This window comes from Thermobia domestica, chromosome 3 (assembly GCF_964235325.1).
Source record: "Thermobia domestica chromosome 3, izTheDome1.hap1.1, whole genome shotgun sequence".
Classification (NCBI taxonomy): Eukaryota; Metazoa; Arthropoda; class Insecta; order Zygentoma; family Lepismatidae; genus Thermobia; species Thermobia domestica.
In genome coordinates this window covers 322,036,563-322,053,438 of record NC_137456.1, presented here as the reverse complement: position 1 = coordinate 322,053,438, position 16,876 = coordinate 322,036,563, and the positions used below count along the sequence as shown (strand labels likewise).

The 16,876-nt window shown below is 36.7% G+C and overlaps 1 protein-coding gene across 5 annotated transcripts in view; it reads right to left on the bottom strand.

The window, feature by feature from the left end:
* Arfip (ADP ribosylation factor interacting protein arfaptin) overlaps positions 1 to 16,876 on the bottom strand; it is a 113,569-nt gene that overhangs the window by 41,010 nt on the left and 55,683 nt on the right. Inside the window, exon 1 of one of the 5 annotated variants that reach the window (XM_081752622.1) lies at positions 10,760 to 10,781. The exons of 3 other annotated variants lie outside the window; for them this stretch is intronic. The gene's annotated coding sequence lies outside the window, so the exon portion shown is untranslated. Of the gene's footprint in view, positions 1 to 2,253; positions 2,509 to 10,759; positions 10,782 to 16,876 lie in introns of those variants that run through there. One more of the 5 variants, XM_081752620.1, reaches the window with a different exon arrangement.

The following is a 16,876-nucleotide window of genomic DNA, read 5'->3' as shown; positions in this document are numbered from 1 at the left end:
TAACGGAAAATTCTGAGATCCGGATTACAGCGTTTAGAAAATGTTTAGGCACTCTGTAAGAGGGTAAATATATACATTACATGTCTGCGATCGTTCTTTTGTTAAATCTTGTTACGGATTAATTCGCTTTCTTCCTTTCCTCAGAATTTGGCCTAGTTTGAATACTCTCCTGGGTACTGAAGGTACTTCAGGCTATCCAACCGTAACTTAATTGTATTTGCACAACGAAAAAGAAAAAAAAACTTAAATTAAAATATAAAAGAAAAATAAAATAACATCTGCAATAATGAAGAAAGGAAGATTTGAAAAAAAAAAAATAAATAAATAAAATAAAATTAAACTATACTTCGAATCAGGATCTTTTCTCCTGTTGAGACCACTGCGAGAAGCACTGTAACTGTTGATAGTATCCATAAAGTTTAATTCTTTCCTTCTGAAGACCACTTGCCAATATTGTTAATCCAGCTTATAACTAAGGGATATTCAGATCTCCTAACACAATGACGACTACTTCATACAGTACAAACTAAATTTATTGTTAGAACAGAAAGAAAAAAAAGAATAAAACTACAATGACAGAGCTCCCCTTCCCGCACGGGGAGGAAACTACTGAAACACGTTGCAAGTGGTGAAAAAAAAAAAGTAATAATAATAATAAAAAAAATAAGGTTGAAAATTTAGTCCATTTTAGTTCTCAATTACAAAATTTATCTTCACCAATCTTACTTTCACAATAGTTTCCACGCGAACAGAACATTTATTTTAATGCACCTCTTAAGTTTCCAAAAAAGTTCAGGTTATAGTTAGTTTCGTACAATATAAACTCTGTTTCGTCAATCCGATTCTTAGTGCAAGTACATTTTAGAATTTTGGAGATTTAGAATTACATAGAACAAAAATACAATTTCTGTTTATATCGGGTTGACCAAAAAATTAAAAAAAAAAAAAAATATAAATTGTAATGTTGCCTGAATTCAATTTCGTCACAATTTAGTATTAATTTTTACAATTGCTTTTAAACACTATTACATCATTCGAAAGGAAAGGGGTGGTGGTGGTGACATTTCTTTCGCCTGCTGACATCCATTAGGAATACAAAAAAACTATTACAAAGGTTTACGGCATACTTATTAAATCGGTTCACAAACTGAATACAATTTTCACCCAACAGCTTTCCTAATGGCTGAACACCCTATGAAAGTGGCAGCGGTGGAGATAGAGAATGGCCGGGCCTACATAAACGCACTGAAGAAATAAAATATTATCTGCCTTCGAGCGGGCAACCTGTCTATCTCAGGCGCAACACGTCTCTAAATACACACTTTCTTCGTATATTTAATATTTCTTTGCCCATGGCTCATTAAATCGCAACTTCTCTAGTGTCACTTTTGTGTAGCACAAATTTTTAACTACTGATCGTATCTGCCAAATATTTCTTTAAGTTACAGGGTGAGCGGACAAGCTTCAGGTAATTCCATTATCACAAGCATTTATGTTAACAACATGCCAGCAGGATAGAGAGAGAAAGCAGTGAACGTTCTAAACATCACCCCCGGTTTATCATTCCATACTTAAAGTTTACTAGAAGGGTCCTATTAACCACAAACAACAGAGCCAATTTCAGACTTTGGTACACAATAGTTAACAATACTAAAACTAACCTAACCAACTAACGAACAAGGAAATCAATTCACACAAAACGAAAGAGATTTGAACGAAGATTTGATATGGAGAGGTGCTAAGCTAAGCGTAGATTTTTGATATTTGAAGTTCCAACCGAGACAAGTGGAAGTGGAAGTGAAGGGAGAGGAAGGACGAATTCTATCATCCAGGCGACTGGGGACCCATGCTTGACCGGAAAGATTTACTTTAAACAATCATGTTTCTAGATTCCATTACTCTAAAGAAACTCATATAATATTACTTTCATCATCATTAAAAAAAAAAAAAAAAAAAAAAAAAAAAAAAAATTACAATAAGCAGGCGTATATATTAACTTATTCCCCCCCTTTTTTATCTGTTATATAAAAAAATAAATGTTCGAAAACCGAGAATTTAGTTCATAGTTCAAAATTTTAAGGTTTGTCACGGTTTATAAAACATCAGCCAATTCGTCCGAAACTAAATTTAGACGGCAGCAGTCACTTCCCCTACGCCTGGAATCTTCTGAATCGCATGTCCCTTCCGGATTTACAATTTATCTTCTAGATTTACTCCAGCCACATTATAAATAAAAAAAAACATTAATGTTACCTTGTAATCCTGGAAACTAACGGTCAAACCTTATCCACTGCGAACTAATCCATTATGGGTGAAGCACGTGCTTCCTCACAGGGAAGAGGGAGTTGTCAATTTTTTTCGTAGTTTATCGAATTATTAGACCCAATCCATAGCTGTCCTCTAGGCCTTCACCCACCAACCGGTTTTGGTTTCACTAAGTTCGGCTTACATATTGCACTGCGGTTAAGTGGATTTTGTCAGAAATTTCTCCCTGAGGTGGCTAAAACACTCTCACCACTCCATGATGACGCGGAAAAAGGACGCTATCCCCTCCCGGCGAGGATAGCTTCACTTCGCCCCCCTTATTTTCCAATTGGTAGGTTTAAATACCGAAAGATGTTGGAAATTTTAACATACTTATCCACCTATTAAATGTGGTAAAATAATTACGATTAGAATAAAAATATCTAAATTATAACTACTTACTTGAAATAGTTTAAAATTAAAATTTACAAAAAAAAAAAAAAAAAAAGCTTGATGTCCTTTTTTTATTTTGGTTTTTCTCACTTGGTGGCAGCACATTCACGCACAGCGAGGACTATAAACGAACACTTGATGTGGCTTTGGATCGAACTCGAAGGGCGCCATTTTGGGTCCTCAGATCCCAACGATCTCATACTAATATAAACAATTATACATGAGCGGAAAATGGACCGTCTCAATCTTTCTGGGCATTGTTGACTTTCCCCAACCACTACTCATATTCACCTCCACAATTTGTCCATAATCCCCTCACCTTAATCAAGAATCGTACGGAAAGTCGAAAAGGAGAAGACCAAGTGAAAGAAGAGGTATGGTATCGAGTTCAAAAAAGAGGGTAGAATAAAGATATCAAGATGCTCTCAGAAGTTTAAAGAAACTGCAACAATTTGCGTTACGGAAAAATGACTCTTGATTTACTTAGTGTAGTTTCTCAAGCTAAAGTGTGTGCAGCAAGTCGAGCAGCCAAGCAGCAATGCATACAGAAAACTCTGCTTGACTACTGGAAAAAATAAAGAAAGCACGTCCATAGCATATTTCGTACTAATTTTAAACTTTTTGTGTATTAATTCGTAGAAGAAAGAAGTACTGTAATTGAAAACAATATTTTCTCAGTAGTCCGTATAAGCATGTATTTAAAGGTCTACCTCCATTAAGCGGAAACCTGACTTTAACTAAGAGAAATTTTTGCGAGTCCCGCTCGATTTCGCTAAAGACAGGTTTCACTGTATATGTATTATTGTCAGGAAGAAATGGAGCTTCTATTATAAGTTTGCCAGATGATATACAATTTTAAGAATTTTCAATGAATCCAAAATGTAAGGAAATATAAAAAATCGTAAAATTAGCAAGCTATTGGTGCCAGAAGACGAAGTCCACTTAAGCTTTGAAATACAGATGATGATTATTCATAACATATGTCCTCGTGGAACATGGAGACGAGTGTCATAAAATTATCCTTTGAAATAGTTGTAAATTGTACGTGTTCTCTGTACAAAAGTCTTACAAGGTTCATGTTTATGCTTCGACCCGAATTGGAGCAATTAAAAAGAACACAACTAAGTTAAAATACAGATTATAAAGTAAAAAGAAATATTACAATAAAAAATCATAATCTTTTACTAGAATTGTCTATTGGTATGTAAACAGCCTTTCTCCAAGTGGAATGTTCCTATATGCACTGCGCCTTTATATGGTTTTTAACCAGGGTTGGCAAAAACTTTGGTTTTCATTAAAAAAAAAAAAAAAAAAAAAAAAAAAAAACCGTTATTCGGTTTAAATAATTTGCTCTATGTATTTATATCACTAGAGACCGGATGTTTAGGCCCTAAAAACCTGGAAAATAGGCACTAAAAATTTAAAAAATAGGCACTAAAGTGTATCTTCAAATAATGAAGATAAATACTCAACACCATTAAAAATAGATTCAAGTCATAGATAATGTTCAAAGAATATATAAACATACTTGTTTGTTAATATCTTCTTTTATTGTATATATAAAAACGAGGCATGTTATGCATTCCATATGTACTGGGAGAACCGGAAAGATGTGCACATACGTCAAGAGGTGATTCATAACATCAAAAGAAGACAAAAAGTCCTTTTGGAGTGACAAGGGAGCGAATTTGGAATCCAAAATCAAATCCTGACAATTGGAATGAGACATAAAGGTGTGCGCATACTTCGGGAGGTGATTCGTGACATTCAAGAGGACTTTTTGTCTTCTTTTCATGTCACGAATCACCTCTCGAAGTATGCGCACATCTTTCGGTTTCGTTCCAATTGTCAGGATTCGATTTTCGATTCCAAGTTGGCACTCTGTCACTTGTACATGACACGGAATATGAAAAAAAAAAAAAATACACGAGGACTGTTTGTCTTCTTTTGATATCACTAATCACTTCCCGAAGTATGTGCACATCTTTGAAGTTCACTCTGTATATTAGGGATGGCCAATTCCGGAATTTTTACTTTCCGGAATCCGGAAAGTAAAATCGGAAAAAATCCGGAATTCAGAAAAATTCCGGAATTCGGAAAAATTCCGGATTTCGGAAAAAATCCGGAATTCGGAAAAATTCCGGAATTCGGAAAAATTCCGGATTTCGGGAAAAATCCGGATTTCGGAAAAAATCCGGATTTCGGGAAAATTCCGGATTTCGGAAAAAATCCGGAATTCGGAAAAATTCCGGATTTCGGAAAAAATCCGGAATTCGGAAAAAATCCGGATTTCGGAAAAATTCCGGAATTCGGAAAAATTCCGGATTTCGGAAAAAATCCGGATTTCGGAAAAATTCCGGAATTCGGAAAAAATATTTTTTCTTTTTGTAATTCTAAGAATTTTGTTCAAATGCAAACGAACAAATTTCCTTTTTGTAATCCTAAGAATGTATGATGCAAGTTAAGCTGAAACTTACATCCTAAAGTATACACTACTCAATCTTCCCATGGTTAATGAGATGTAGTCCAAAAGTACGATGTACTCCTAATATTTAATTTTTGTTTTACTGTGATATTGTCCAGAGGTAAGACATATATCACACTGAGATAAACAACTTGACATAATGAAGATGTTATCATACGTAGTTTTCCAGAAAATCGTGAGAAACAATTTTTTATGAAGTTAAAATATGCGTCGCTTGTTGCCAGTGTGATGCAATTGATAACTTTTATGCTGGAATAGTCTTATTATTATTATTATTATTATTATTATTATTATTATTATTATTATTATTATTATTAATCGTTTATGTACTGTAAAAGAAAAATATGAACCGTTAAGTAGTAGATTTTATCTGTTGTTTTTTGATACCTTCTAACAGTAATAACAAATTGCTTGTAAATACGCATTGATTATCAAGGACAATGGCATATTAATGTAAGGACTACTCTGCAGATTAGCAATAAACAATAAACAATAGTCCCCCCCCCCCAAAAAAAAAGTAACTAACTTGGGCACGTCAGAATGTTCGCGAGAATATAGGGACACATTGAGACTAGCAAGAAACGTGGTGTTATTATTACTCAAAGGGCCGTACGATGGAGGCGTTAACGTTAATGTTAATGGCACCAATGAGCACTTACTTGCTATAACGGTTAACCTCATTTTTGAGATGATTCTTAGAAGTGGGCGTGTTGGCATGCAGTTGGAGTACTAACGATTTGCGTCACTATCGACCACTAACGTAGCACTAGCGACGTTTAAAGTCGAAATTGGAGTCTGACATAAGTGGCTTGTCAACTTCACAGACATTATATTTTCCTTGAATGCGAGAATTTTGCGCCCGGGAAATTTGCGCCCTACCACAAAAATAGGAAAAAATGCGCTCGCAATATATTTGCACTGGGATGTTTGCGCCCTACCCCAAAAAGAGGGGAAAATGCGCTGGCTATATATTTGCATTGGGATGTTAGCGCCCTACAATTCAACTTATTATTGTATTGTGTAAAGTAACTTCCACTCGCACTTGAACTAGGCTTGCCTCTCATCGTCTCAGTGAGTTACTCCATCCGTTATAATATTCCGAACAAATGAAAAAAATACAATTTTAGTTCACTAAAGGGCAATCCATACAAATACAATTTTTCATTATACTACAAAATTTACAATAAACGTATAAATGACTGATATATAATTATTTATTAATATAATCAAAGAGTATAATTTAATCTACAAAAGGCTGTTTGGCTCTACCCAGATATCTCTGTTCACAATCCTTGCGAGTTGTTTGGCTTTTCAGGACACAAAATATAGAAAAGAAAATGTAAAGTGAATGTAAAATCAGTTCAGTAATATTATCAAGAAAACTATGTACAGTGTGTTTACTTGCTGGAATTACACTTCAAACACACAATTGCGTTCAGTCGTTCTTTCAGGAAAAATGTTCCGGGGGGCACATTTAGTATTCCGGAGGGGGGTCACTGCTGGTACTATTCTATTTATTATTATATTATAGACGTATTATTTTGGTCTCCTCCGAGGGGGCACTCTGAGAGCTCTGGGGAGGCCAGTGTTCCCCCAAAATCATCTCTGGAAGAAGCAGTGATTGCGTTGATCCGTTGTGTTCTTTTGGCTTATATTGAAGTTTATTCTCCCCTTATATATCCACAATGAAAATAAATCACAAATGGCATGGTTGTGGGGGGAGGATTGTTTATGTTGTAATGTCAGCCCCTCCGAGGAAATGCGTAAGCTCCAATAGGTTCTTTTATTTCGCAGGGCTCAAACTTCCCGGTGGAGGTACATCGCAGGCGCAATTTTCCCTGTTCTTGAGGTAGGGCGCAAATTTCCCAGACGCAAAATTCTCGACACCGTTCGAATGACCTCGGAAGACGATATCTTTTTCAATACTTTTTTCAGGGCCTAAAATTGAGTGGAGTACTCCACACTTTGTGGAACTGAAGGAAAGGAGTGTGGAACTGTAATTCTTAAAGTGTGGAGTGGTATTAATGTGAGTACCTTACTTTTCTCGGATTACGTATTTAAATGCGTTTAGTGTGTCAAACTAAGTTTTACCAATTCAATACATTCATTATGCAATGGGTTACTCAATTCCATATAACTGCCAGTATATGACATTAAGCCAGAATTAATACGTATAGATGTCTCCTAGATGGCAGGAAAAACCATTGCCAATTTTGGGGTGAAGGAACTTTTTAACTATATTTAGTTTCAAACGTTTTCGGTTGCATTCATATAGTTTTAAAATATGCAACTAACTGTACGTTTATTTGTTGTTTCAATAGGACATTACACTTTTCCAATATAATGAAATGTGTTGTTTTGTAGATAAAAATTACACGATCCTTTGAATCCATTATAGAAATATGTACTACCAGAGATAACATACAACAATAACCGCCAAAAATTTAGCCGAAGCACCGTAGACTCTCAATAACCAATCATAACCCACGAAATATTATCCGTTCGTAAGTTTCATGGGAAAAAATCTCACTAGCCGGCCCGGGTTAATTCTTTTGTCTATAGATCAGTGATCGCTGTTTGGTGACGATGCATTCTTGTCTTTGGTAAAGTAATTTCATTACTTTAGAAACAATAACAAAATGGAACAGAGGAAGGAAATAAAGAAACAAAAGGCAAGCCAATGTTCCTTTAGTTCGTCTTTATGCCTGCAGACACGACACCTGATACATGGTTCTCAACTAGTTGATTTACCGGTACTTTGTGCTTACAAGCAGCATAGGATATTCAATTTTCCATGTTGCTGGGCGTTGGACATTAGGTCTATTTATTTTTATATGGGACATTGGAATTCAAAGCCTCAGCAAAATTATACAGGGATCCCTCCAGGAATTCCTTAGTGTGGGCACCCACTACTGACTAAATATTACCCGGTTTTGAGAAATCCCGCTCACAGTCAGCAGTATGAACAGGTACCGTAGGCAGTAGCCTATAGCGCAGTAAATTTGAGCCAAGTTGAGCATGTTGGGGAAAAGAGTACATGGTCTTGTCAGTGGAGAAGTACTTCACCAACTCGGAGTATTTTTGTTCTTTTCACTTATTAACGTGGCAATTTTAAGTGTGGGAAAGGTGCAGTGCGGAATTTTAGTGTAGGGCGGCGTCACGGCGATGCTAAGTACGGAAAACCACGCCCCACGTGGAGAGATCCCTGAAAATAGGTACGCCTACTAATATAAGAAACGTAACATCTGTTTCTGTTTCTTCGTCATTACTTCCCATTGTTTTGTGTATGCTGCAGTGATAATGGGGAGTAAGTAGAATGCTGTAGACTATCCCCCGGTATCGCTTTTATGAAACTACTAGATATATATATATATATATATATATATATATATATATATATATATATATATATATATATATATATATATATGGTGATTCAAAAAGAATGTACCAGGCCTTATCGCAGCTAATACTGCACGTAAAGCCTTCAAACAAAAAATTGCATTACCAAATCGGATGTGTAGAATGCAATAAAAATAGTAGCGAGACCAGTGGCTTCTCGTGAATACCTTCAATGGGGGACAACTTCAAAATTTGCAATGGAAAGTGGTATAACTGTTGAAAAAAAAATGAAATGAAATCTTTAAGTTTTACGTCCCACGATTATGCCGGTTAGGCTAAAGGAGACGGTGATGATGAGAGATGAGTGAAATGGTGGAATGAAGAAAGTGGGAGAACCCCGAGAAATCCCACGAGCACGGTGTTTGTCCACCACAAAGTTCACTTGGCGGGGGCTGGGATCGAACCCTTGACCCCAAGCACCAGAGGTGAACGCTCTACCACTGAGCCACCGCGCCCCCCTGTATAACTGTTGGAATCGTTCGAAAGGACATTAAATGTAATGCAACTTTTAGAGGATAAACTTTGTCATATGCTTTCCCATTTAGCCGCTAGAAGCGTTGTTGCAGACTTGTATCTGACTACCCGTAGCAGGCCTTTATCTCAGCTAATAATGCACATAGAGCCGTCAAACAAACACTTAAACTACCAAATCGTATATGTAGAATGCAATAAAAATAGTAGCGACACCAGTGGTGTATCGTGAATATCTCCAACGGAGGTCATCTGAAAAATTTCACATAGTAACAGCGGTTGTTTGTGTCTCCATTGAAACAAGCGCACAATGGAAGAAACGTCGAGAGGAAACACCCTCGCACCATCTGACTTTCATTTAGTAATGCGATCGTGTTGCTGCCAACGAGGGAGAAATATGCCAAGATGTTTCCTCTCTACGTCCTTTCCTGTATTTTATGGTTTAATACAATACAATTAAATATGTATCCTAATGTGCCTTTAATTTCGTTTGCTCTGGATGCCAAATTTTCCTACATAATAATAATAATAATAATAATAATAATAATAATAATAATAATAATAATAATAATAATAATAATATTTTTAGTCGCAGGTAAACATGATGTACTGGACAGAACACTGATTATATGTCGAAACAAATGCTGACTAAACTAGTTTTTCTATACTATATAGAATTTTTTTACCAGTGTGGAGCTGTGATTTCGTTGAATTTTAGGCCCTGACTTTTTTTATATTCTTTTACTCGAGATTTCTTCATAGCTTCTTATTAAAATACTTACTAATATATCCTCATTTTATTGTCCTAACCAATCAATATGGGTATGTTGTCAGTAAAATATTTAGATTGATCGAGCCTCTGGTGTGTAACCACAGTAGTATTTCATATCATGCCCCCATTAGAAATCTTGGCTAAACGAACCAATATATGTTGCCAATAAAATAGTTTAGAATGATTGAGCCCCTGGTAAATAACCACAGTATTTCGTGACAGACCCCCCCCCCCTTCCTATTACCATATTCTAGCTACGTGCCTGACTCAGCTAATTCTCTACATTCTTTACCAAGCACACATTTTCTAAAGCGGAAAATGCTCTCTAAATACCTAAGCTCATTATTTTCAGCAGATGCACAAACTGGGTAACATTCTATCTACATGAATGTTATATATGTCGATTACTGGAAACCGCTTCTCGCTATCTATTACCATATTTACTATATAATGATTAACGTTAAAACCGGAAATGGTTGATTTGTACCGCTTCCGGTTTGAATATTACATTCATCAGGGAACTCGATTCTTAACTATTGACTCTGTACATCATGGCCAAAATTGATTGGTAATCCATCAGATAGTTCTTGAGACTGTTTGTTTCACTGACGGACAGAATGAATATATGGCTATAGAGTTTTGATAAACTAAATTCGTTAATGAGTGATGATGGAACAAATATAAGAAAGGGAACCAAGAGTACCACCGGGAAAATTTTCGAACACAAAATTAGCCATCGAAAACCCACATGTCCTGGGTTAGAATACCATAGATGAAAACTCTACCACTGAGTCATCAATCACCCGCTTATTAGTTTTGTTAATTATTATATTAATATAAATTAATGAATGCCTGCTTATGTTAATTATTGAACAATTACATTGTATACTTCGTAAAGTCAAAAATTATAAATTTGTATTTACTGTACATACAGTGAGCGCAGAAAGTGTTCGCACACCTATGCTATTGAAACGAGAATGCCTGCGAAAAAGAAACAGAAAATTTAAGAAGTGTAATAACACACACAATATGAATAATGAAAACTAAGCTTTATGAATATATCAATAAAGAACCACAAAGACAAGTTTAATGGTCAGAAAGTAAATAAATTCCGTAGAAAATGTATAGAGTAGACGCAAAAAGTGATCGTACACCTGACGTACGAATACGAAACAAAGATACCACAACTGGGGTTCACTAGTATTCACCTGAGTATACACCTCTGTATAGCATGACGAGTAACAGAATGAGTTTAGTTGTGAATAGGAGTGAAAAAACTGCACGGTGGGCTGTCGAAATGGGAAGCAACCGAACAGAAACAAATGAGGAGACAAGAAAAGTAATTATTAAAGTGCATAAGAAGGGTAAGTCTTTGAGAAAGATAGCAAACCCCAGGGGCAAATCCAGAGGGGGGCGATCGGGGCCATCGCTCCCCCCCACAAGAGGAAACTTTCTTATTTTATATATAAATAAACCCATCCATAACAAGTTTGGAGCTCTTAAAAGTAGCAGTATTGCTGCCGACCGCCCCTTCCCCAGAAGTCCGTCCTGGATCCGCCCCTGTATAGAGTAGCCACAATCGAGTATTTTCCGCTGTATGTTTGGAGTCGTTGTCTTGCTGAACAATAAATTGTTTTCAAGAACCATCTTCTGCGCACTAGTATGGAGATATTCCTTTAATATGTTAATATACACTTTGTGGATCATCACTCCATCGATAAGGTGGAGACGACCCACTCCTGAGGCACTCATACAACCCCAGACGAGCACGGACCCTCCTCCGTGTCCTACTTTAGGGACGAGATTTTGAGGATTCATCTCTGTATTCACCTTGCGCCATACCATACGCCTCCCATTGGACTCGATAAAATTAAATTTACTTTCGTCCGAAAATATGACCCTATTTCAGAAAGAAGCCTGATCCCTTATCTTTATACTCTTTTCCAAACTTTAGTCTCTTTATACGATTTGTCTTGTTCACCCAGAACATTTTCCTGGCTATCCGACCATGATACCCTGCAAATATTCCGCACTGTACTGGCTGATACTTTAACACCGCGTGTTTCCAGATCCGTTGCCAATTGCACAGCACTACTTTTTGTAACCTTTTTTCTTTCCCTAATAATGTAACGTTTAACTTGTTCACTCAACACTCTTGGTCTTCCAGTTCTTTTTTTTTATTATTATTTTTTTTATGGTTTCGCACAGTGATAGAAACATTATACATCGCAAATATTGTTTGTACTGTTGAACGAGGCCTGTCTGCAAGGTTTGCCAGGGGCGGATCCAGGACGGACTTCTGGGGGGGGGGGGCGGTCGGCGGTAATACTGCTACTTTTAAGAGCTCCAAACTTGTTATAGATGGGTTTATTTATATATAAAATAAGAGTTTCCTGTTGTGGGGGGGGGGGGCGATCGCCCCCTCTGGATCCGCTCCTGACTCTATAATACCTTGAAACAGCTTCGCACACCTCCCCAATCCCCAGACATGAACCCCATAGAACATCTATAATCTGTTCTGGAGACAAGAATCAGAAGGCACAGCTTGTCTACTAAAGAAGGCCTAAGAAAAGCTATTCAAGAAGAATGGGACATAATCAGTCCCGAAGCTACAGAACTACGAACTACTACAGGTGAAATCAATGCCACGAAGACTACAGACAATCATTAACGCACAGGGTAATCCCACAAAATATTAAATAACTTAATATACTTTATAAGCATTAATTCAAGCATAAGTGTACGGTGACTTTTTGCGTTTACAAAAAAGGAATTCTCTCTTTTCTTCTGAACAGTGATTGTGTTTGTTTGGCCTTTCTCTTGTATATAGAAATAAAATGTATGAATGTGTAGTCTTAATTCTGGTTATATATATATTTTCCACCTCCCGTTCTCATGCTAGCTGTTTTCAATATAAAGTATGCACGGTGTACGAACACTTTCTGCGCTCACTGTAGGTATGTTGACAATAAGCGAATGTTATTAGAATATTTGTTGAGATTTATTTTTCTTCACTGCCTTTCGCCTGGTTAAAAAGTAGTTTGCAGTGCTTTGAAGCAGCTGCAGGTGGGAACGCGATAATGTTTGAGACATACCGGCGACTTTTTTGTGTGTGGAAATAAGACCTTTCTCATAAAGTAGTAAATAACTGCAGTAGCAATTGTCTACGTAAATGATAAAGACATATCCAACTACAAGAAATTAATACAGTATATATAGCCTATTCATTATTGTGTTTCTCCTTTAACAGCTACTAGCTAAGGATGGCCAATTCCAGAATTTTTACTTTCCGGAATCCGGAAAGTAAAATCGGAAAAATTCCGGTTCTCGGAAAAATTCCGATTTTTTCTAAATTCCGGATTTTTTCCGAATGTCGGAATTTTTCCGAATTCCGGATTTTTTCTGAATTCCGGAATTTTTCCGAATTCCGGAATTTTTCCGAATTCCGGAATTTTTCCGAATTCCGGAATTTTTCCGAAATCCGGAATTTTTCTGAATTCCGGAATTTTTCCGAATTCCGGAATTTTTCCGAAATCCGGAATTTTTCCGAAATCCGGAAAGTAAATTTTCCGATTCCGGAAAACAAAATTTCCGGAATCCGGATTCCGGAAAATTTTGGCCATCCCTACTGTATATATATATTGTCACGTACCACGTGCTTGTGTTTACAAACACCTAATATACACATATGTGTTTGTATTATTTGTTATATAAATTACATTTTTTCCCAATGAAGGCTTAATTTGAAGAAAATGCATAGAATAGGCAACATTAGGCACTAAAGCAATTATTTAGGCAGTAAAGGTCGAAATAGGCAAAATAGCAAAATAAAATTGGCTTAAATTGAAACTATAACCCCCCATATAAACTTTAAAACGTTATTTTTGATCATATCTTTAATATTGAAGAATAGGCATTTTGCCTAACATCCGGTTTCTATATATCATATACGGACAGAAATAAGTTTGTTTCGCCTTGGTGTTATTATGCAACAACAGGGTTATGCTGGAAGGGGTCACATAAGCTTAAAGCGGAATCCAAACCACTTCTCGGGTTATATCTAAGAGAAATTGTCCTCAATTTAAATTCGAAACCGGCACTAATTGGCCACAAATACGATACGTCTGCCGACCCACTCACGAAGGACTCCTGATAAAAACACGTTGCAATGATCTTTACATACTTATTAATATAACTGTCAAGTGTCATTTCAGTAGGACAAAAAGATAAACAGTTGCACAAGTGAAACCATTATACAGAATTACATATGGACAATTTCAAAATACTGCAGAGTACAGAAGAACTAATTTAGTCCAAGTTTGTTCACTACGACCATTGTTAGTCCAAGTCAAAGAAATACAATGACATAATTTGCATATTAGTAAGAAAAATGAATAAAGATACGAGTTATGTGAGTCTATTTTGGCTCTGACCCATTTATACATAAATAGAGACCAAAGAAAACTCTGATTTCAGTAAATGCATCTCGTGGGGTTTGTATGACCCCCCCCCCACAAAGTACGGCATTTAGATGTATTTTACCAATAGTAAACATTATTAAAACGAAACATATTTAGAATTTTTCTTTGATTGCACTTGCATAACAATAACCAACTAAACAAAAATCACAACAGAAATATTCATGCACTTATATTAAAAATAAATAAATAAATAAACGAATGTTGCTTTTGTAGTATAATCTCTTGGAGTAATGAATGGGGAATTTAGGTCTGAATATAATTCGAATAATATACGGGAGTGAAACGTGATAACTGACAAATGTGTATTCATCTAGATCTTACGAACACTTACACTTTTCGCTTTTTGATTTAAACCAGCCAACCCTGTTTTTAACTCATCTGACGGAGCTATTTTTTTTTCTCTCGATCAACTTCACAACACTGCATCAAATAAATGTTTTCCTACCGTCTTGTATAATAAACATAATCGAGGTTTAGTTCGAAAATTCTTTTCGTTTTCAACATACACTACATTAGAGATACATGAAAAATGAAATATAACCGGGATTTCTGTTCCTGAAAATCAACAGTTGGTAGGACTGGCCGCGCGCTTCTGCTATGTTTAGGCGGGACCGCTGGGAGTGGAGAGAGCGTGCTGTTAGATATTTCCCGCCATTTCGTCAGTACCGCTTGTGATGTCGGAGCAACAGGTGCACCCCTCCACTGCGCAATGTATAATTATAAAATTTCTTGCTTGTGAAGGAATTACAGCGGCAGAAATTTGCCAGAGATTGACTGCACAGTTCGGGGATCAAATATTGTCAAGAACGCGTGTGTGTGTCTGGCATAAAAAGTTCAAAGAAAGATGAGAACGTGTGGAAAATCAGCAACACGATCGCCGTGATCGTACCAGCATTACAGACGAAAACATTCGTGTGGTTAAAGGCATTATTGACGACGATCGACGAGTAACTTTTTACATAAGCGACACACAATAAATGCTGAATACTACTGCGAGCTGTTGAACAAGTCGAGAGTTGCATATCGCCGCAAAAGACGAGACCAATCGATTCGACGGATCCTCCTCCTGCACGACAATGCACGACTCCATACTGCAGCTCGAACTGTCTCGAAGCTACAGGAAATGCATTGGACTACACTTGAACATCCTCCTTACAGTCCGGACTTATCGCCCTGCGATTTCCATTTGTTCGGACCGCTTAAAGAAGCTCTAGGAGGGCAACGATTTGAAGATGATGAGAGTGCGGAAGAGTTCGTGCGCAACTGGCTGGTGACACGACCCTGTTCTTTTTACGATGAGGGCATCAAAAAGCTGCCCATACGCTGGGACAAATGCGTTTCCAAAGGAGGAAACTATGTGGAAAAATAAATTGTAAGTGTCTTGTGGTATTCAATAAATGAATTTAAATAAAAAAATAAAATCCTGTTTATATTTGATCCACCCTCGTATGTTTATTCCTGTGAAAATAATACATGGAACAAGAAATAATTATGCTTTCATTCCTGGTAGTGAGATAAGTTTAAAAATTGGACAATTTCCTCTACATCAATGGAAAAGCTAAGAGTTTAGAGAAAAGCTAAAAGTTTTGTGCTAGATACAAAAGCACAAACAGAAGACATCAGAAGTTACACTCTTGGATCCAGGAAAATTTACAGCGTGTGTCTATCACTGCAAATAGTGGATTGCGATGGTGCTGGAATATTCTGAGCGATATCAGGACTACAACACAAAGTTCTTACGCACTGCAGGGTCCGCTTCTACTTTTCACTGGTCTCGAACCGACGATATCATATAGATGCCAACTGGTCACATTCTTATTGATGCAATAGATCACATTTCTATCACGGCTAGTGGAAGATCACATAGTGTGCCACATGAAACTGTTAATAAAATTAACGATTTATTCAAGAATTTCAGTAAACATTGATATACTGCACAACACTGATTTTAGTAGATAAGGCAACTGTTATTTTTTGCTATACTTGCAGACAGGGGCACCCAAAGAAACTTTTCTAGGGGGCGGACCATTCCATGGTTGCTATATTGCGTCTGATATTTAATATACGTGGTTTGCTATATTATATATACATTTTCGTGAGTCAGGGAGGGGGGGGGGGGGTCCTGTCCCCCGTCATGATTGTAGGCTACTGTGTGGAATAGTTGTAATAAAAGTTATACAGTATCAAATAGCCTGTATGATTATTTCAGACGCTCGATATGAGGCAAAAGACACATTCAGATTTTTGGGGACCTTAGGGTCAAATATCTAAAACCAAATTTGGTTCACACAAAAATATAGGTATTTCTTCACCTTGTGCTAAAATTTCACACATGTACAACTTTCACCACATACTCATTCCGGGACCTGAACTTGGGACCTTAATGCTGCTATAACTCTACACCTATACAATATTCATTAGTTTTGATTGCAGATTTGAAATCTACAGGCAAAATTACATAGGGATGAAATTTTTTAGCTTCATAGCACTCATGGTTATTGAAATAAACAATAAAATGCAAAAACAACTGTGTTTGAGACGTGACCGTGAAGCTAATTGCGTAATTAC